The sequence below is a fragment of the Eriocheir sinensis genome, chromosome 53 (assembly GCF_024679095.1).
Source record: "Eriocheir sinensis breed Jianghai 21 chromosome 53, ASM2467909v1, whole genome shotgun sequence".
Taxonomy (NCBI): domain Eukaryota; kingdom Metazoa; phylum Arthropoda; class Malacostraca; order Decapoda; family Varunidae; genus Eriocheir; species Eriocheir sinensis.
The window spans coordinates 1697588-1721412 of record NC_066561.1 but is presented as its reverse complement, the minus strand read 5'-3'; the positions used below and the strand labels follow the sequence as shown (position 1 = coordinate 1721412).

At 41.6% G+C, this 23825-nt stretch overlaps 1 long non-coding RNA gene across 1 annotated transcript in view; it reads left to right on the top strand.

Moving 5' to 3' along the window:
* LOC126983156 (uncharacterized) overlaps positions 1-20775 on the top strand; it is a 29127-nt gene extending 8352 nt beyond the window's left edge. Inside the window, exons 2-3 of the long non-coding RNA XR_007735560.1 lie at positions 4062-4129; positions 20634-20775. This is a non-coding gene — a long non-coding RNA (uncharacterized LOC126983156). The remainder of the gene's footprint in view (positions 1-4061; positions 4130-20633) is intronic.
* Positions 20776-23825: the final 3050 nt, after the last annotated feature.

Below are 23825 nucleotides of genomic sequence, written 5' to 3'. Positions count from 1 at the left end.
GTTTACTCTGTACTGTTATGGCTATTCCTCTTGTTTGTTCGTTTTCTGGGTCCCGACACTTGTCTTTATTCCGTAGAAGCTGAGATGAAATGTTCCACACTCGCCTTGATCCCTCACACTTCCTCTGTATAGTATTCACTATATATTGACCATGGACTCACTTTTAATGTAGAAGGATGTACAGCCTTCTATGTAGAGCGTCTCAAATGTGATCAAAGCTCACTACGAGAAAAAAGAAGGAAGTCTTGGGGCAGGAAGGAGAAATTCTTACCCATGCGCAAATAATAGTTTATATTTGACTCGACGTCAACCAACCGTGTTACACAATCATGCATGTCATTACTAAAGGTGTATTAACCAGCAAATGGAGAAAATACAACATACAGGTCAAGGACCAATTACTGAGAGGGGTTGGTTACATGTTTTTAGGGGGAGAAATGGTTGTGGAGTGGTGGAGATGTCTTGATCACCAGAGATAAAAAAAGACTTACAAGAGTGGAGTAATTAAATATTAGAAGATAATTCCTGTAAGAGAGAGAGAGAGAGAGAGAGAGAGAGAGAGAGAGAGAGAGAGAGAGAGAGAGAGAGAGAGAGAGAGAGAGAGAGAGAGAGAGAATTAGAGATTGGAAATGAGGGGGAATGATAATGATAATGAGAGAGGGAATGAGAATGATAATGAGAGAGGGAATGAGAATGATAATGAGAGAGGGAATGAGAATGATAATGAGAGAGGGAATGAGAATGATAATGAGAGAGGGAATGAGAATGAGAGAGTGAGAGAGAGAGAGAGAGAGAATGAGAGAGAGAGAGAGAGAGAGAGATAATGAGAGAGGGAATGAGAATGATAATGAGAGAGGGAATGAGAATGATAATGAGAGAGGGAATGAGAATGATAATGAGAGAGGGAATGAGAATGATAATGAGAGAGGTAATGAGAATGATAATGAGAAAGGTAATGAGAATGATAATGAGAGAGAATGAGAGAGTGAGAATTAGAGAATGAGAATGAGAGGGAATGAGAATGAGAGAATGAGAATTAACGTTGTCAGGCAAATGAGTGCCCGTGGGTTGAATCGAGTCGGTAAGTTGCCCAGGTTTACACTCTTATTTTACATGTTTTGCAAAACAACTATGTGTTCATTGTACTTCTTATATTACCTAAATACCTTTACATTCCAGTAATGTGACCTGTTTGTGTGTTAAAGCCATGGGAGATGAATTACATATGATTTCCTTCAAATTTCCACCAAGGAATCATTCGCATTCTTTTGTGACGCTCTTTTTCAAGCTCAGTTTTCTCGCCTCCTATATAATGTTTCACCACAAATATAATTTTGTCTTACCAATAAAACCTTATGCTGCCATCCCCGCCTCTGTGGGCGCAACCAACGGCAGAGCAGGCCGGCATGAAGGCAAAATGTTGAGGTGTGTGAGTGTTGCGCGTCCGGCCAGCCGGGCAGTGTTATGGGTGGACTTGAGGGAGTGGGCGGAGGAAAGCCCAGGCCAAGACTGCTTCACTTCTGTGACGTCATGCCCTCTCCTTCCATCCTTCCTCCAAGATTTTAACTCCCAAAATTTTGAGTTTTCCGAGAAACGAGCCTATTTTTTTTTTTTTATATTACCTCATATCTCAGAAAGTTTTATGCCTAGAGGCATATTATTGGGCACACTTCATATTTGTCTCATGGACAACTATCTCTTCCAAAATGATTGGTTTAGCTTTATTATCATGGAAGTATGAGGGATTTTTGTTTTTGGCTTCTCCCGGCACATTTACCGCACCTCTGGGAACATCGGAAAACGAGTTTCGTTGTGTGTTTATTTACTTGATCTGGGCCGCTTCCCGACGCTCCACTCATGTTCTTAAACAGAAATTAGTACCTTTAAATACTCTCCTGGGGCATAGCCTACTCTCTCCCCACAGCTGACAAGAGCGGTATGAATATTTCATGAATCATGTCGTCATTACTAGTCAAATATGGACAAGGTGCCCTTTCGCAAGGCTTCCTTGGTATTGCCCACATACCTTCTTATTGCCTGGAGATAGTAGTGATAATTTTTCAAGGGCCTTATCTGTCATTTTATTCATCCTCGCTATGCGGTAATTTACGCCGATAATATTAATTTACATTTCTTATTTTCCTAAGCTTTCTGAGGAGGTTTCTAGACTCTTAATCACCTATTTGATGTAGCCTTCTTAATTCTTTACCCCCATAAGGCCTCAGCTCAAACAGGGCCCGATAATAACTATTTGGAGTCCATACCACCTCTTGTTATCTATCAGGGACAAAATACGATACATCCCCCTCGCATTCACTCTCTGACGCCGCTAAATGTCGAAGAAAACCTTGCAAATAATAGTCGACTAAAATATAGCGGAATTTTTTTCATCTGCATTCAGTGACATTTAAACGTCCAGCCAAGCGCAAGAAGGGCCATTTAAACTTTAAAAGGAATTTCCCTGACAGAAACAGTAGTGTTTTCTGAAAATATAGATCACATACTATCATATGAAAAAAAAAGCTGATTAATTTATTTTGAAAAATGTCACGATAAACAGTTACCTATAATGTGTTCAACAGAAACACGCCAGTCCTCGTCGACAGACCGACTTGGTCGGCTAGATTTCGATCGCCGATAGAGTCGGTCTGTCGGCATCCTGCTACGGGCCGCTATTAGGCTAAGCCCGTGCTCCCCCCCCCCCCCCCCCCCGCGCAGGGAGGGAGCATTTTTCCCGTTTCCCCTCGTGATGCTAGGGGATAAATCTTGGAGGAGGTGTTCAACGTCAGGCAAGAAAAATGATCCTTACCTTGCGCAATAAATCCTACGATGAAAGGCTCTCAATTCTTACCTTGTTCTCTCTTGAGAAACGATGCCTCCGAGGAAAACTGATCAAATGTTTTAAAATATTTAATGGCTTTACGAATGTGGACAAATCAAAATTGTTTATGATCGATTAAACTGCGAACGAGAGAAAATATGACACAAAACTTAAATGTAAACAAGTAAATTCAGACTGCACCAAATTTTTCTTCACCAACGTTGTAGTGCGAGACTGGAATAAACTCCCACCTTCAGTGGTCCAGTGTAACATGTTTGACTCCTTTAAAAACAAGCTCAACCGACACTTCCTTCAACTTAATATTAACTAAAGCAGAAATGCAAAGTTTTGGAGATATCTGATTAATGTAAAATCACTTAGGTTTAAGGTCAGACCACCTAGTCTGAACCATAGGGTCTGTGTGGTCTGAATTTCAATGTAAATCTCTCTCTCTCTCTCTCTCTCTCTCTCTCTCTCTCTCTCTCTCTCTCTCTCTCTCTCTCTCTCTCTCTCTCTCTCTCTCTCTCTCTCTCTCTCTCTGTGTGTGTGTGTGTGTGTGTGTGTGTGTGTGTGTGTGTTACTTAAGCAAGTAATGCATTTCAAATTTTACAAATTCACTGTCGGTTTAACTTTAATAATTAATGAAAGGTGGTGAAGGAAACACGGACTACGGAACGAGTGTTTACTCCTGACTAGTTTCGCCTTAGTGGGCTTCTTCAGAGGAATTCTTAACTCCTCTGAAGAAGCCCACTAAGACGAAACTAGTCAGGAGTAAACACTCGTTCCCTAGTCCGTGTTTCCTTCACTACCTTTCATCACTTGTCATAATGTCTACACATTTAATAATTACTTTTTCTCGTAACCCAGTATCAAAAACACAACAGGGATGGAAATATGGAGCAAGTTACCAGTTCACAGGTTATAGCGACTGCCCTGTGTATTCAGTCGTTGTAGAGAGGCTGAAACATTTCAGCCTCTCAGATTTATCTGCGAATTGCCCAACAGCGCAGGCTAAGTTGGCCACATTGATTTGGGTATTCAGATGATACATGTAACATTTACCCTTAGTGAACCGTTACGGATGCACAGGGAAGCGCTTGATAGGAGTAACCTCCTAATATGAGACAACACAGGTCGGTGCTAGTATCTTGCTAGCTGGCTACTGGCGCTGCTTTCTTTATGTTTTTACCATCAGAATGTTTTCTTTCTATTTTTACACTAAGACTGATTTATGTTGCAGGTTGTGGGAGGAGGGAAGCGAGCAGCTTTAGTCTCCAAAAGCAAGTGGATGCCAGTAGAACCAACGTCGTAAGGCATTTTTTATTTTCCTCTAGTAGAAGCGAACTCACATCGTATTAACTTTACTGCTACTACTGCTACTACTCCTACTCCTACTCCTACTACTACTATTACTGCCACTACTACACCAGATTTTAATATACTGGTACTGATACTGCTTCAGTTGCAGCGTGTAGTGTATCGTGATGATAGGCGGGCCTAAGTCCTCCAGAGTTGTGCGAGATTAGGTGTGTGTGTGTGTGTGTGTGTGTGTGTGTGTGTGTGTGTGTGTGTGTGTGTGGTGCAGTGGTAATATGACCATGGAGGTGTTGATCGTTTTCACCATCGAACCTATTGGCTCTGGCTTTGACAGGGATAAGAGTGATATTGTGTCAGGTGGGTCAAGTTGGATTGTGAGGGCTGGTAGGAGCAGTTGTCTATGGCGTGGGTTTCGGAGGAGGGACTTGCCAATTTTAGTTAGGTTTAACTGATACCAATCCTGAAGTTTGGGCAGAGTCAGCCGGGCGAGCGTGCTTTCGTAGGTGGTACAGGTGTTGCCCAGAATCTGTCTGCAAGACGGCTTTTGAACTCTCTCTAGTTGGCGCTGATAGGTCTTATTGACGGAGGTTGCCAAAGCATGGAAGGTGTAGAGGAGTGTGGGAATGATGAAGATGGTGTAGAAGTCCTTTATCGGTCGCTCTGGTGCTCCTAGTGACTTCATGCGCCTCATGTGCCTGCTGGCTCTCGCGGAGTGTGGACGTGTCTTCCCTCTCCTTCCTTCCCTCCCTCACCCGTCCCATCACAAAGCTAAGTGAATTCACACATACACACCACTGTTTTTAATTACATACATACTGTTTTGACTTGTTTTTAGGATTTTAATAGTTTTAATCTAGTTTTTTACCCTTTATTATATAATTTTAACTTTTTAATTGGAAATGGCCACTATTCTTACGTGCCGAACGAGGCTGTTCCAGCCCACGAAGCGGCACAGTTAAGGAGGCGTCACACAGGGCAAATTTCTCCCAATATGTTGCGTTAGAGGAGTGGCCGAAAGATAGGTCAATTTCGGGAGGAGAGGTGTCCTGATAACCTCCTCTTGAAATAGTTCAATTCATAGGCAGGAGGAAATACAAATGAAGGAAGATTGTTCCAGAGTTTACCAGCGTGAGGGACGAAATAGTGAAGATGCTGGTTAACTCTTGCGTAAAAGATTTGGACAGTAAAGGGATGAGCTTGAGTAGAAAGTCGTGTGTGGCGAGGCCGCGGGAGGGGGGGAGGCATCAGTTAGCAAGTTCAGAAGAGCAGTCAGCATGAAAATATCGATATAAGCTAGAAAGAGAGGCAACATGGCGGCGAAATTAAAGAGGTAGAAGACTATCAGTAAGAGGAGTAGAGCTGATGAGACGAAGAGCCCTAGACTCCACTCTGTCCAAGAGAGCTGTGTGAGTGGAGTATCCCCACACGTGAGAAGCATATTCCATACAAGGGCGGACAAGGCCCCTGTCAATGGATAGCAGCAGTGAGGGTGAGAAGAACTGGCGGAGACGGTACAGAACGCCCAGCCTCGAGGAAGCTAATTTAGTAAGAGAAGAGATATGAAGTTTCCAGTTAAAATTTCGAGTTAAGGATAGACCGAGGATGTTTAGTGTTGAAGAAGGTGACAGCTGAGTGTTGTCAAAGTATAGGGAATAGTTGTTTGGAGGATTGTGTCGAGGGATAGGTGAATAAACTTTGTTTTTGAGGCGTTGAAGGACACCAGGTTCTTCTTGCCCCACTCGGAAATAATAGTAAGGTTTGCGGCTAAGCGTTCTGGTGCTTCCAGCCTGGAATCGTTAAGTTCCTGTTGGTTGGGTCTTCTTTTAAAAGACGTTGAGTAATGCAGAGTAGAGTCACCAGCGTAAGAATGGATAGGACGGTTCGTTTTGGAAAGAAGATCATCAATGAACGACAGAAAGAGAGTGGGAGATAGGACAGAACCCTGCGAAACACCACTATTAGTAGGTTTAAGGGCAAAACAGTGAACGTCTACCACAGCAGAAATAGAAGAGTCAGAAAGGAAACTTGAGATAAAGGTACAGAGAGAAGGATAGAAACCGTAGGAGAGTAGTTTGAAAAGCAAAGATTTGTGCCAGACCCTATCAAAGGCTTTTGATATGTCCAGCGCAGTAGTAAAGGTTTCACCGGAACGGCTATGAGAGGATTAATAAGAGTCTCTTAGGAAGACAAGGAGATCACCAGTAGAACGCCCCTTGCGGAACCCATACTGGCGATCAGATAGAAGATCAGAAGTGGAAAGGTGCTTATGAATCTTCCAGATAAGGATCTCTCTCTCTCTCTCTCTCTCTCTCTCTCTCTCTCTCTCTCTCTCTCTCTCTCTCTCTCTCTCTCTCTCTCTCTCTCTCACTTTGCCGGCCAGGCTGCTTCCCTTCATACCTACGCAATATTACATATAGTACATACAGTTACACACTTCAATACATACATACATACTTTTACAAATTTACATGATACATACATACTACATAGTTACTATGTAAAATTATCTCTTTCCTGCTGCCCTTCCGTAAAAATCTTGACATATTAGTTTGTGTAAATTTGAAAGGAAATGAATAGAAGGTGTAATTTTAGTAGAAAATTAATATGCATTAATTCATTTTATTTAACTTTGCAAGCTCTGTATTCTGCATTGTGTAGTGCGGATGCGGATGCAGATGTTTATTTCATCACATATGCGGATCCGGATGCAGATGTATCATTTATCAGAATTGAGGATGCAGATGCGGATTCGGATATGAAAAATTACGCGGATGTCCCGTGGATGCGGATGCAGATATATATATATATATATATATATATATATATATATATATATATATATATATATATATATATATATATATATATATATATATATATATATATATATATATATATATATATATATATATATATATATATATATATATATATATATATATATATATATATATATATATATATATATATATATATATATATATATATATATATATATATATATATATATATATATATATATATAAATATATATATATATATATATATATATATATATATATATATATACCTGGAGTAGGTAGGAAGACACCTACCGAACGGGCGCAAGCCACTCCCGGTGAGGTATATATGGGAGGTGAGAAGGGAGCTGAAGCCCTCCAAAGACCCTTCCCATGTCCTCACTAACCGTTTCTCTATTGTCTCACCAACACCGGAGAGTAGTTCAGCATGCTCTCTAAAGACAGAGCCTCTCTTTATCCACACCACACTACATTCACACAACATATAGGCTACACCTTTTCCCAAAATCAAAATTTCAAAATGGCGCACATACATCAAGCCTAGGAGTCCCCGCCTGGGGGGGGGACCAATAATTCCCCCAGGGAGGACTCCCCTTCATGCTGCCGACCCGAGAGGTGTCTTGATAACTCCTAGAACTTCTTTCTTCTCAATTTCTGCAACATTCGCGGTCTTCGCTCTAATTTTCATTCTGTGGAACATCATCTCTCCTCCTCTAAACCTCACCTTCTCTTCCTTATCGAAACACAGGTTTCTGAGGCTACTGACAGCAATCTCTACTCTGTTCGCTCCTACTATCTCTATCCTAAATTTCAATCCAAAGCTGGATGTTGCGCCTACGTGCGCAACGACATCACTTGCTCTCGTGCCCACGACCTTGACTCTTCTGAATTTTCCACCATCTGGCTAAGACTTCATTGTCATTCTATTACTAAATACATCTGTGCTGTTTATCTCTCACCTAACTCTACGACCTATGTAAAATTCTTTGACTATTTGAATTCTAAGGTGGAGCACATCTTGACCCACTTTCCCTTCGCTTTAATCTCCATCTTAGGAGATTTCAATGTTCACCACCAGCTTTGGCTTTCATCCTCTTTCACTGACCATCCTGGTGAAGAAGCCTACAACTTTGCTATCCTCAACGACCTAGAGCAGTTGGTCCAGCACCCTACACGTATTCCCGACCGTCTTGGAGATCGGCCCAACATTCTAGACCTCTTCCTTACCCCAAACCGTTCTGCTTATTCTGTCAAACTGTTCTCTCCGTTGGGCTCCTCCGATCACAATCTTATTTCTGCATCCTGTCCTATCGCTTCTGTACACCCTCTGGACCCACCGAAGAGGCGATGCTTCTGGCATTTTGCTTCAGCTCGGTGAGACGACCTGAGGATGTACTTTTCCGATTTCCCGTGGAATGATTATTGCTTCCAGGATAGAGACCCCTCTGTGTGTGCTCAGCGCATCACAGAGGTGATTGTCTCTGGAATGGAGGCATACATTCCTCGTTCTTTCTCTACTCCTCACGCTAAAAAGCCTTGGTTTAATCACGCTTGTTCTCGTGCTGTCAATGATAGAGAGGTAGCTCACAAAAGGTACCAGAGCCTTCAAACTAATACTAACCATGAACTTCACATTTCTGCCCGGAATCGTGCCAAATCTATTCTCCGACTAACTAAAAACTCTTTTATTAATAGAAAATGCCAAAACCTTGCTTTCTCTAACTCTTCCCGTGACTTCTGGCATCTAGCCAAAAACATCTTCTCCAACCTCACTTCTTCATCTTTCCCTCCACTCCTCAGTCCTGACGGCAACACTGCCGTCTCATCTATCTCTAAGGCTGAACTCTTCTCTCAAACTTTTTCTAAAAACTCCACTCTGGACGATTCTGGGCATATTCCTCCTACTCATCCCCCCTCTGACTCCTTTATGCCTGTTATAAAGATTCTTCAAAATGATGTTTTCTATGCCCTCTCTGGCCTCAATCCTCAGAAGGCTTGTGGACCTGATGGAGTGCTTCCTATTGTCCTTAAAAACTGTGCCTCCGTGCTGTCACCCTGCCTGGTCAAACTCTTTCGCCTCTGCCTGTCAACATCTACCTTTCCTTCTTTTTTTTTTTTTTTACAGCAAAGGAGACAGTTCAAGGGCACACAAAAAGCAAACATTAATAAAAAAAAAAAGCCCGCTACTCACTGCTCCTAAAAAGAATCCAAAGAGGTGGCCGAAAGATAGGTCAGTTTCGGGAGGAGAGGTGTCCTGATACCCTCCTCTTGAAAGAGTTTAAGTCGTAGGCAGGAGGAAATACAGATGAAGGAAGATTGTTCCAGAGTTTACCAGCGTGAGGGATGAAAGAGTGAAGATGCTGGTTAACTCTTGCATAAGGGGTTTGGACAGTATAGGGATGAGCATGAGTAGAAAGTCGAGTGCAGCGGGGCCGCGGGAGGGGGGGAGGCATGCAGTTAGCAAGTTCAGAAGAGCAGTCAGCGTGGAAATATCGATAGAAGATAGAAAGAGAGGCAACATTGCGGCGGAATTTAAGAGGTAGAAGACTATCAGTATGAGGAGGAGAGCTGATGAGACGAAGAGCCTTAGCCTCCACTCTGTCCAGAAGAGCTGTGAGTGGAGCCCCCCCACACATGAGATGCATACTCCATACGAGGGCGGACAAGGCCCCTGTATATGGACAGCAACTGTGCAGGGGAGAAGAACTGGCGGAGACGGTACAAAACGCCCAGCCTCGAGGAAGCTGATTTAGTAAGAGATGAGATATGAAGTTTCCAGTTGAGATTTTGAGTTAAGGATAGACCGAGAATGTTTAGTGTTGAGGAAGGTGATAGCTGGGTGTTGTCAAAGAATAGGGGATAGTTGTTTGGAAGATTGTGTCGAGTGGATAGGTGGAGAAACTGTGTTTTTGAGGCGTTGAAGGACACCAGGTTCTTCTTGCCCCAATCGGAAATAATAGTAAGGTCTGAGGCTAAGCGTTCTGCAGTCTCCAGCCTTGAGTCATTAAGTTCCTGAAGGGTGGGTCTTCTATTTAAAGAAGTTGAATAATGCAGAGTGGAATCATCTGCGTAGGAATGGATAGGACAGTTCGTTTTGGAAAGAAGATCATCAATGAACAACAGAAAAAGAGTGGGAGATAGGACAGAACCCTGTGGGACCCCACTGTTAATAGATTTAGGAGAAGAATAGTGACCGTCTACCACGGCAGAAATAGAACGGTCATAAAGGAAACTGGAGATAAAGGTACAGAGAGAAGGATAGAAACCGCAGGAGGGTAGTTTTGAAAGCAAAGATTTGTGCCAGACCCTATCAAAAGCTTTTGATATGTCCAGCGCAATAGCAAAAGTTTCACCGAAACGGCTAAGAGAGGATGACCAAGAGTCAGTTAAGAAGGCTAGGAGATCACCAGTAGAACGCCCCTTGCGGAACCCATACTGGCGATCAGATAGAAGGTCAGAAGTGGAAAGGTGCTTTTGAATCTTCCGGTTAAGGATTGATTCAAAAGCTTTAGATAGACAAGATAGTAAAGCAATAGGACGGTAGTTTGAGGGATTGGAGCGGTCACCCTTCTTAGGCACAGGCTGTATGAAGGCATACTTCCAGCAAGAAGGAAAGGTAGATGTTGACAGGCAGAGGCGAAAGAGTTTGACCAGGCAGGGTGACAGCACGGAGGCACAGTTTTTAAGGACAATAGGAGGCACTCCATCAGGTCCATAAGCATTCTGAGGATTGAGGCCAGAGAGGGCATAGAAAACATCATTTTGAAGAATCTTTATAACAGGCATACAGGAGTCAGAGGCGGGATGAGTAGGAGGAATATGCCCAGAATCGTCCAGAGTGGAGTTTTTAGAAAAAGTTTGAGAGAAGAGTTCAGCCTTAGAGATAGATGAGACGGCAGTGTTGCCGTCAGGACTGAGGAGTGGAGGGAAAGATGAAGAAGTGAAGTTGGAGATGTTTTTGGCTAGATGCCAGAAGTCACGGGAAGAGTTAGTTAGAGTGCTGGAAGTATGCCTTCATACAGTCTGTACCTAAGAAGGGTGACCGCTCCAATCCCTCAAACTACCGTCCTATAGCTTTACTTTCTTGTCTATCTAAAGCTTTTGAATCAATCCTTAACCGGAAGATTCAAAAGCACCTTTCCACTTCTGACCTTCTATCTGATCGCCAGTATGGGTTCCGCAAGGGGCGTTCTACTGGTGATCTCCTAGCCTTCTTAACTGACTCTTGGTCATCCTCTCTTAGCCGTTTCGGTGAAACTTTTGCGATTGCGCTGGACATATCAAAAGCTTTTGATAGGGTCTGGCATAAATCTTTGCTTTCTAAACTACCCTCCTACGGTTTCTATCCTTCTCTCTGTACCTTTATCTCCAGTTTCCTTTCTGACCGTTCTATTTCTGCCGTGGTAGACGGTCACTGTTCTTCCCCTAAATCTATTAACAGTGGTGTCCCACAGGGTTCTGTCCTATCTCCCACTCTTTTTCTGTTGTTCATTGATGATCTTCTTTCCAAAACGAACTGTCCTATCCATTCTTACGCCGATGATTCCACTCTGCATTACTCAACTTCTTTTAAAAGAAGACCTACCCTTCAGGAACTTAACGGGTCAAGGCTGGAGGCTGCAGAACGCTTAGCCTCAGACCTTACTATTATTTCCGATTGGGGCAAGAAGAACCTGGTGTCCTTCAACGCCTTAAAAACACAGTTTCTCCACCTATCCACTCGACACAATCTTCCAAACAACTATCCCTTGTTCTTTGACAACACCTAGCTATCACCTTCCTCAACACTAAACATCCTCGGTCTATCCTTAACTCAAAATCTCAACTGGAAACTTCATATCTCATCTCTTACTAAATCAGCTTCCTCGAGGCTGGGCGTTCTGTACCGTCTCCGCCAGTTCTTCTCCCCTGCACAGTTGCTGTCCATATACAGGGGCCTTGTCCGCCCTCGTATGGAGTATGCATCTCATGTGTGGGGGGGCTCCACTCACACAGCTCTTCTGGACAGAGTGGAGGCTAAGGCTCTTCGTCTCATCAGCTCTCCTCCTCATACTGATAGTCTTCTACCTCTTAAATTCCGCCGCAATGTTGCCTCTCTTTCTATCTTCTATCGATATTTCCACGCTGACTGCTCTTCTGAACTTGTTAACTGCATGCCTCCCCCCCTCCCGCGGCCCCGCTGCACTCGACTTTCTACTCATGCTTATCCCTATACTGTCCAAACCCCTTATGCAAGAGTTAACCAGCATCTTCACTCTTTCATCCCTCACGCTGGTAAACTCTGGAACAATCTTCCTTCATCTGTATTTCCTCCTGCCTACGACTTGAACTCTTTCAAGAGGAGGATATCAGGACACCTCTCCTCCCGTATTTGATCTTCCTTTCGACCACCTCTTTTGTTTCTTTTTTAGGAGCAGCGAGTAGCGGGCTTTTTTTTTATTATTTTTTTCTTTTTTTGTGTGCCCTTGAGCTGCCTCCTTTGTTGTAAAAAAAAAATATATATATATATATATATATATATATATATATATATATATATATATATATATATATATATATATATATATATATATATATATATATATATATATATATATATATATATATATATATATATATATATATATATATATATATATATATATATATATATATATATATATATATATATATATATATATATATATATATATATATATATATATATATATATATATAGAGAGATAGAGAGAGAGAGAGAGAGAGAGAGAGAGAGAGAGAGAGAGAGAGAGAGAGAGAGAGAGAGAGAGAGAGAGAGAGAGAGAGAGAGAGAGAGAGAGATATCAGTAGGGGCATACTCCAGGGGTTCCGTCGCCTCGTCCACCCTACGACGCTAAGTCCGTGGGTCCCTACCTTGAGTACCTCCTTGCAGCATCGATCTACTTGCTCAATCCACGAACTTTGTGGGCTCCCCACTGGCCTCCTCATCTCAGAATTGTCTCATTCAGGAACAACCCGATGAACAGGGTAACCTTCTGGGTAGCGTGCCATATGCCTGTATAGCCGGAGTAGGTGTTAACAAACTATACGGGTAATATATGTCGAATCAGAATTCCCGGAGTAGTCGCTGGTTTGACACTGTCATTCCAGCAGCATATCATGATTTTGCGCAGACACGTATTACGAAAGACATCAATCCTCCTCTCCAAATTCCTTTTTAGTGTCCGTCTCACAGCCATCCAGTGAGACAGGAAGCGCAAGGGACTTGAAGATCCCAACCCTTTTCTTTCTCCTTCTCCTATCGTCAACGCTACTTACTCGTGCTGAGCGAGTCCATAACACAGTGGGCCAAGCCAATCCGTCGTAAGACTTGCTAGCGAGACCCACCGTTATTCTGAAATACGCCACCAATATATGTGAAATTTTCTAAGATATCAAGGTACTCTTATTTTGTTTTTGGCAAAGGAACAGGGTCCCGTAACCCCTCCTTTTGTTTAGGGGTGGACGAGGTGGTGCAGAAGCAGAACCGGGATTAACCTTTGGAAGGCTTTGCGTATGGACTCCTGGAACGTCCGGCGCCTCTCGGAGGATCACCGACTGTCCTACCTATCAGATGAGGTCATAAGACTGAGAGTGGAGAAAGTGGGACCCTCTGAGACGAGGAGGTCTGGCAATGGCGATATTAGTAGGGGAAGGGGGAACACAGACTACTGCTCCGCCATGACCATTGGTCCCGTCTTAAGGGGGTAGCCATAGGCTTCTCCAGCCATCTGCAGCCATTTGTGGTGGAGCTTACTTCGGTTTATGAGCGTATAATGCGAGTGAACCTGAAGCACACACTGGGCTTCATGTCTCTTGTTGTAAGGTATGCTCCTACCGAGATATGTGTAACTGAAGAGAAGGAGATGTTCTACGCCTAACTCGACTTGGTATTAGAATTGTGTTCACCTCGGGACACATTCATTTTCTTGGGCAAATTCAATGCTACTACTGACACTGATCGAAACAGAAACAGCTCTTGCCTCCTTAATTTTGAGTATCCAGGAGGTTCAGAATTACGGGTTCGTGCTACAAGAGACCAGAACTGCACCGCTGGATTTGGTACGGCAATGCAGAATGGGTGGCTAAGGAGACTGATCACATCTTCGTAATCACTCGTTGGAGGATTTTTCAGGACTGCATAATTTTCCGGAGTTTTGAGACATTAAAGGACACAAGGTTCCTTTCACTCCAATCGGAAATGATAACAAGGTCTGAGGTTAAGCGTTCTGCAGCCTCCAGTCTGGAGTCTTGTAATTCCTGTTGAAAGGGTCGTCTGTTGAAAGAAGTTGAATAATGCAGAGTGGAGTCATCAGCGTATGAGTGGATAGGACAGCTTGTTATGGAAAGAAGATCATTGATGAATAACAGGAAGAGAGTGAGTGATACAACAGAGCCCTGTGGGACACCACTGTTGATAGGTTTAGGATAAGAACGGTGACCGCCTACCACAGCAGATATAGAACGGCCGGGAAGGAAACTGGAGATAAAGTAATAGAGAGAAGTATAAAATCCGTATGAGGGTGATTTAGAAAGCAGAGTTGTGCTAGACTCTATCGAAATCTTTCGATATGTTTAGCGTAACTGAGAAAGTTTCACCGAAACGGCTAAGAGGATGACCAAGTGTCAGTTAAAAGAGCAAGAAGATCGCCAGCAGAACGCCCCTTGCGGAGTTTATACTGGCGATCAGATAGAAGTTTAGAAGTGGAAAGGTGCTTTTGAATCTTCCGGTTAAGGATTGATTCAAAAGCTTTCAATAGAAAAGAAAGTAAAACTATACGGCGGTAGTTTGAATGATTGGAACGGTCACCCTTCTTTGACACAGGTTGTATGATGGTGTACTTCCAGCAGGAAGGAAAGGTAGATGTTGATCGGTATAGGCGAAAGAGTTTGACCAGGCAGGGTATCAGCACGGAAGCACAGTTTTTAAGGACAATAAGAGGTACTCCATCAGGTCCATAAGCCTTCTGAAAGTTGAGGCCAGAGAGGGCATAGAAAACATCATTCTTAAGAAGGAATGAGTTCCTACACTTGATTCCAGGAGTTGAGGGGAAAATTGAGAAGATTTTTAGTAAGCCTGCTGCAGGCAGCACATTGTACTATATTTTTAAATGTGATCCAACTGTTAGAGAGCTGATTCATAAACATCATGACAAGATAAAACTAGATTGGGGAGTGTATATCGTGAAAGATAGATACCATGCAATAGTATATTATCACTGTCAGAGAAATGGCCATCTTGAGGAGTTGGTACTGCCAAGAACAATAGAGAAGCCCAAAAATGTTACAAATGTGCTGGGGATCATAAATTAAAGGATTGCACCTTGCCTGATAAGAAATGCATAAATTGTGTGAGGTTTAAGAAGCCTGCAATTTATCACTCAGCGAGTGACCAGTGTTGTGTAGTTCTCAGAGGGAAATTGAGAGAATTCGTAACATAACCGATCATAGCTATTAAATAATGTTTGAGACTCGAAGATAAACTGTGGGTTTAATGTTCAGTGAGTTGGAAATAATCGTTGGATATTTAATGATGATATTATAAAGAAAATATCATAAATTAAAAAAAAGACACAATGGATATTTGTGGCACTATAAAAGGGAAATATATTAATATTAATACGAACCTTACCATGGGGAAGTGACTATGATGATGCCAAGTTTATCAAAAGAACATCAGTAGGCTATTCATGAAAGCAATTAAGACTCACTTATTCACTACGACGGTGCGAATAAGTGCATCGATTATTATTTTTTTGAGACTAACATCGACATTGTTGACGGCCCTGCGGAGTACTGCGCTGGCAGCAGTGCGTTCGCGTGAAACCTCATCAACGGTAAACGGTAAACGGCAAGTAACTACACAGTATTACTTGATATCGTTGGAATGACTTTGTGTCAAACCGGCGACTACTCCGTGAGACTGAATCGACATATGTTACCCGCATAGTCCGTCAACGCCAACTCCGGCTATACGATCATATGGCAGGCTACCTAGAAGATGACCCTGCTCATTGGGGTCTTTCTGTAAGAGACAATTCTGAGTGAAGGAAACTAAAGGAGCGTTTACAGAGTGGCTTCAGTAGTCGATAGATTCTGACCGGAGGAGGAGCAGGCCTTCATGGAGCCTGGTCCGAAAGACTGCCGGGCTTGGCGTCATAATGTGGGCGAGGCAACGCGACCACCGACGATTGTCCTTATTGACAGATTGATTTTGGATTGAAAAAAAAAAAGGAGGTTTGACTATAAAATATGATTTGTGAAACTAAATAGCGCACAGTCTTAAAATCACTTCACCAAGTCTATTGATGGTTTATCTTTTTTCTTCTTATATTTCAGCGTGTGCATGAATCGTAATCGCTAAGTAACAGAAGTGCTTTCCCCCCCAGGTTGGCGAAGATGTGGGTCCCCGCAGTTTGTGGTCCAGCACTATATTACTATCATGAAGACTTTTCCGTACGCCTGGTAGAGTGGCTAGAGCTACTGAGGGCCCAAGGTTTTAATCAGGTGTTTCTCTACGTTACTGATGTTCATCCAAACATAACTTTGGTCCTACGTCACTATGTTCAAGAAGGATTTGTCCAAATTACTGACTACACTTACCCACCACCCTACGTGAACGAGCCCAGTCTGAGACGGTGAGACTAAAAATACCTTTACTTTTGATATAGTGCGTAATCTTAAACCAGTGTCCTAGCTTGACAATAATTTTGGATGTTTGTTTCTTCTTTTATTGCGAGTTTTTTTTTGGCACATTTCAGTTTAAAAAAAAAAATAAGGAAAACTATATTGACTGGCAATTTAATCATATTGATAAAGTAAAGAGAATTATTATCTTCATGATATGAAATAATCGTCACAATCATTATCATGATAAGAATACAAAGGGAGGAGTTGGTGGTTAAGGTGCTGATTGTGTTGGTAATGCTTTAAATATCACAACCACTATAGAAAATAATGAAAATCTATTTTATCTGCGCGTACATTGGTCCTCGTGTCCTTTTTCATTATCACCAATAAACATTACCTATTTTTTTCTATTTTTATATGACATATATATATATATATATATATATATATATATATATATATATATATATATATATCTATATATATATATATATATATATATATATATATATATATATATATATATATATATATATATATATATATATATATATATATATATATATATATATATATATATATATATATATATATATATATATATATATATATATATATATATATATATATATATATATATATATATATATATATATATATATATATATATATATATATATATATATATATATATATATATATATATATATATATATATATATATATATACAGTGGTGGGCACCGCTAACCTAAAAGTTAGCTTCGCTAATTGGTAATCCATTAAGGAAAAAGTTAGCTTCGCTTACGCTAAACTGCTAAACTGGTAAAGAAATTAGTGTAAGCTAACGCTAACCGCTAACTTTGTTGTGTATGGATTTAGCTTCGGTTTAGTATTTTGCCTCTAAAACCCTTAAAAACAGACCTAATGACCTAAAATTTCAATATGTTTTAGCTTAGTCATAGAGATTTCGAGAACGGTATAGCATGTCAAAATTAGATGATGAACAAACTGCTTGGCATGTACTGGGTGTGTCCTCTTGACATGTGACTTCAAGTTGTAAAGGCTCGCCGTCTATCTGTTAATGATGGTCCTCTTGGGATGGCACATGACGCAGCAGAAGTGCAAGACATTGGCGTTCGTTATATCTCTTGATTTAAGAACAAAGTACTTCTGGTTGGGACACGGGTTCTGGAACTTCTGGCCGTCAGCTTGTGTGTCCTCCGCCGCATCCACATCTGCTGCCGGCTCCTTAACAGGTTCAACATCCTCAGGCAGAATAAAAACGTCCTCATTCGGGTCACCTTCCATGACGTCGATAAAGATTAACAAGGCGACAATAATGAACGTGATGACTACACGGTGATAACGTCGCAGCTGAACTGAACAAAGGGCCCAGTAAGCAACAACAAGAAGAGAAGAGAGAGAAGTCTCCAGTTTATCCTAAATCCGTATATTTTACCTAAGATTTCCCGCAAATTGATGCATTTTTTTCTTTTTTTCCATAACTGACACTTTTATATTTATTATTTTAAGTTTACTTCTTGTCAGGTGGAAACAATCGAATTCTTTTTATTAAATCCCGAGTTCAAAGAGTTGGAAATGGAAGATGCATAACCCTAAAATACCCAAAAGTTTCCCTAATAATTGTCCAATTACCCAATTTTACGGAGTAATTTACCCAAAAGTGGAAGCCCTGGAATTATTCCGCCATGTGGCTGAACTGGTGCTGTGTCCGCCCACAATGGACAAGAACAAACCTGTAAGAATTTTTAGCGGACTTAAGATAGCAGAGGAAGAACTTCATTTAGCGGAAGCTAATTGGTCCGCTAGCTGTTTCCAAATTTAGTGAAAACGCTAAAAAACTAACGAAAAAGTTAGCTTCGCTAACTAGCGGTTAGCGGATTAGCGGAACCGTGCCCACCATTGTGTGTGTGTGTGTGTGTATATATATATATATATATATATATATATATATATATATATATATATATATATATATATATATATATATATATATATGGGGAGGCGGTGTCTGAGTGGATAGCGTGACGGCACCGCGTTCAGGACGACGCGGGTTCGCGCCCCGCCCGGTGCCACCAAGTCGGGATTTTTCAGCCGTCGCCGAGTGGCTTAAGACTATCCACATGCTGTCCAGAAGTCCACCTATCAACTCTAGATCTTAGGTAATCTAGGATTACAGATGAGCTCCGGGGGGCAGCAAGAGCCAATGGAAGATGGCGCCACTGTAAACACTTAAAATAGGGAATTGGACAGTTATTGGGGAAAACTTTTGGTATTTCAGGGTAATGCATCTTTCATTTCCAACTCTTTGAACTCGAGATTCAATAACAAGAATTCGATATATTCCACCTGACAAGAAATAAACTTAAAATAATAAAAAAATATATAAATATCAGTTAAGGAAAAAAAGAAAAAAATCGTAAATTTGCGGTAAATCTTGGGAAAATGTACGGATTTAAAATAAATTGGAAACTTCTGGACAGCTTCTGGAAAGGTGTATGCCAAAGCTACAATATATTGAAATTTCAGTTCACTTCGTCTATTTTTAAGGGTTTTAGATCCAAAATACTATACCAAAGCTAAATTCATATATAAAAGTTAGCGGTTAGCGTTAGCTTCCACTAATTTCTTTATAAGTTTAGCGGTTTAGCGTAAGCGAATATATATATATATATATATATATATATATATATATATATATATATATATATATATATATATATATATATATATATATATATATATATATATATATATATATATATATATATATATATATATATATATATATATATATATATATATATATATATATATATATATATATATATATATATATATATATATATATATATATATATATATATATATATATATATATATATATATATATATATATATAGCCTGTGATATGTGATAATCCATTAACCCAGGAGAGAGTACAGAACAACATCCTCGTTACCACAGTTACCCTTTCCCAGCTTTCAACATGAGAAGTTGAAGAGCTGGGGAAACTACGCGAAGGCTGCCCAGGCCGGGATTCGAGCCCAGGCCCGCGGATTTGTAGTTAGCCGCGCTAACCACTGCAGCACGAAGATGTACCACGGAGTAGTGATATTCATAAAATTATAATGGGCATGACTGAAGAAACCTTGTATGGCAGAAGCATGGAATAAAAGAAGATACGACTGGGCATTAGCAGACATCCTATTTGTTTGCGAAATCATGCAAATGGCAATGTCACAAATAACATGAAAAAAGTAGATAGAATTGCGGAAAACTTCTTTACAGAATTGTCCTGTTTTCGACAGTGGGATAGGAGTGAGAACGAATATTCCCTGAGTTGGGTTCCCAGTGTAACCGTGAATGAAGTAGGAAAATCTTTGAAGGGAAGGAACGAGTCAGGAAGTGGCGGAATTTGATAAAAATACTAAGTTGAGATGGATCAGCAGGTGTCACTAAAATGAAAAGAGGTGACCTATGAAACGTATAGATATATCAACGACGTGGAGTAACAGCAAAATCGCCGGATAAAGTGAAATTTCTGAGTGGTGATACAAATGAAACGGTATGAGTAGGTGCAGTGAGCGTTTAAAAAAAGTCACAGTAGAACAAAGAATGCTAGATTATCCTTTTACACCAAGACACAGACTACTGAGGAAATAGGTTGTAGAGACACTCTCTTTATAGATAACCTATACAATAATTACTATTTAAGCGCACATGTCAGATCCAAATAAGATAATATGTATAGTATTAAGCTGAACTAAAGCCTAAACAAATAAATCACTTGTTTTTTGACAATTTGATATCTTGGGCCGCTAAATATTGGAAACTGTTTCAGTAATGAGGAAGCAAGACGTGAAAGATGACGAAGAAAATAGAACGAAAAATACATGGGGAAAAAGGAAGAAAAACAAGAGAGATCGGATGGAGGAAAGCAGAGGAACAGACTAATTATTCTTTTATTCTTTTACCTTTACCATTTCGTCAAGAATTTTTCTTAATCATTGTTTCACCCCAGGTTGTGGACGCTGGTGGAGAGAGAAAAAATGTTTGCACAGGAAAATGTCTACTTCACTGACTGCGTTCTACGTCACATGCATCAGTACCGCTTCATTGCACATTTTGACACTGACGAAGTGCCCATTTTGCCCAAGCATGACAGCTTTCCACTCTTCCTTGAAGACGTCACTAACAGGTATGTGAGTCACTTTGGGATTTGAAATTTATATGTTCTGCATTAGTTGCCTTAAAAAAAAAAAAATGTCCTGGCCTATAGCACCGGTAGGCTCTCTTGGTTGGGCCTGGTGGTCGGCTCAAGCCCGTCATGGCGCAGGCAAGTGTTTATAGTGGCACCATCTATTCTTGGCTCATGCTGCCCCCCCCCGGACCTCATTCTTTATTTCCCTAGGACAGTTCTTCTAGAGTCCGGGTTGATAGGTGGTCTGCAGGACATCATATGAGTAGTCTTAAGGCGGTGTCACACTGGCCATTTTCCTATAGGCAACCGCGGTTGGCCGTACGCCCAACCGGGAGCGAGTTGTCGGTTGTCCGTACGGATGGAAAAACGTTGGGGATACGAGCAACCGTGCGGCTGTATGTAAACAGACGACAGTAGTGACTGAGGAGTAGAAGACGAATAGTGGAAGATGGTCTACCAAGAGAATCAAGATAAGAGAACACCTCGTGCTGTGACCACACATGAAAACTTCGCCAAAAAGAATTAAAAAAGATATGAATAGTTCATTATTGCTGCTGCTCTTCCTTCATTCTGGTATCTTGCTTGGATATGAGTGGGGTTACCATTTCCAATAGTTAATAAAAACTATTCTTTCTCCATTCGATGAAAATTGTAGGACTCCCGGTCTTCACAACACAGTACTCTGACGAGATTTGATTCAACACTCCTGTCCTCCCGTCTTTGAAGCCATGATCGAACCCACAACCGCTTTTTTCTTCCATATAACTGTAACAATAAGTCCATAAGATGAGTAACAGCAGCAAAAGTTGCAGCAGTCCTTACTTTTGCAAACCATATAGGTACAGGGCGGCTGGTTTGTTTACGTAGTGGATATGGGCAACCGACCTTTGTCGTGTGTGACGCACACCCGGAAAAGATGGGGTTGCCGGAAGAAGAAAAAGAAAAAGGCCTTTAGGCCACTTGGCGGTGACTGAAAAATCCCAGGTGGTAGCGTGTGATTCGAACCCGCATCATCCAAGACGTGGCGACCGAGGGAACGGCACGCTAACCATTCATTCAGTCACCGCCTCCCCATGTACTGTGTCTATGTCAGCATCTTAGATTCTTTTTATATAGCAAATAACTATGCTGTTTTCTTCAATTCTTTATTTTCTTGCAGCATCTTTTGCTTCTTTTTTTTAAAGTTTACCAGTAATGTCATACTTTATCCCTCTTGTAGTTATAATTTCAAGATTAATGATCCCAACATTCCTTTTTATTATCACTTTAGCAGTATGCATAATAAAATGAAGCAAGTTATAGAAAAAGGTATCAAATTATAATGTCATATAAGGCAAGAACATGTATCATTGACCTAATACGGTATTAAACAGCAACAAGTTATTATCAGAAACAGTCGTCTTAACTTCATATATCTATATTTCGTTTCTAACAAAACAAATATGTAGGGCAATAACCAGTTTCTACGTTTATTTCAGTTGGATTACTCAGGTTTTCACATATTCAAAACTTTGTGACGAAATCTTTCCCATTACAGCAGGAAACACGATTCTCCTCCTGGATACAGACTTCTTGGACATTACTTCTATGAAAATTTAGAGCCAAGTCAGGAGGCCAAAGATCTTCCCAAGTACCTCTGGGCGCTACGTCACACCAAGCGCCAAGCTAAGCCCAATGAACCTCCAACTCCCGGCCAATTCAAACCAGTTTTTGACATGAATGCTGTCAGAGGAGTTTTTTCTCATGGCACCCTTTTGTGTGTATCAGGTGGGTGACGAGTTTTCAGAACCATTGAGTCATGGTCTTTTCTTCCAAAGTTATAAACTTGAGAATGTCGAAACAGCTTAATTACCATCATCTCTTTTTTAGTAGAGGTCGGAGTCGCGGCGCGAGCCTCGACCCTGATCTGGTTCTAGAGGGGGGCGGGGGGTGGGCAACCGAGCAGCAGGATTCATCATTGCATCAGTAACAAGCGAATCTGCCACTAATGAAAGTTGCAGGACAATGCTTATGGGACCACTACCCCTCGAAAAAGGAAATGCCCCGTAATCCCTCTTTTTTGTTTCGAGGGTAGCCGGGTGTAAGGAGTGTTGGTTATAGAGTCGAGGCTTCACAACGCACCGGCACCGAAGCAACGCCAGCCTTCTTCACCAAGAAGCCGGCAGAACCCACCTGGCCGTCGCCCCTGCTACTTCCCACCATCTGCAGTCCACACTCCGCTTGTTATACGCACTACGCACCTGTACCAGCCTGCACCAGTAAACTTTGCACTCACACATCTGTTTATCGAACCTTACATGGTGCAGTGAGTAGGATGAATGCACAGTGACTTCAAGATCGCCACAACGCAGACGAGGCAACAAGCTCTTGGTGCGGAAACAGACATGACTCCAGAGGTGGCGATGGCGCAGGTTCTCGACAAGCTCTCCTCACTGTTGGAGGTGCAGGAAGCCCAAGCCACAGAAGATCACCAGGAGATGCAGGAGCTATTATCACGAGTGCTGATGACGCGTGACGGTGAACGTGAAGGAGCGGCAAACGGGGAAATGACACCGCACCGACCCATCAGCCGTTCCCAAGCCAAGGTTCCACATAAACTCTCACCGAACGTGTCACTGCAGAAGTTCAAGGCGTGGCGTAGTGCGTGGACAAACTACGAAGAACTTCCGCAGCTTCGGGACCAGCCAGCACGAACCCAGCTGGCACACTTCCACTCCTCTCTCAGCCCAGAGATGCACGGCACTTTGGCACATGCCATCGGGATCGCCGAGGACAACGACACCTTACCAGTGAGTGAGGTTCTTGAGCACCTCACTACACACTTCCAGTGTCAGCGGAATGTTGCCCTGCAGTGCGTGATGCTTGAGGAACGTCGGCAGCATGAGGGTGAATCATTTGAAGATTTCTTTGTTACCCTTAAAGAGCTGGCCAACGACGCAGAGCTATGCAGCAGTTGCTTGGACTCCCGACTGGTAACCCGCATCACGTCTGGTGTCACAGACCAAAACCTCC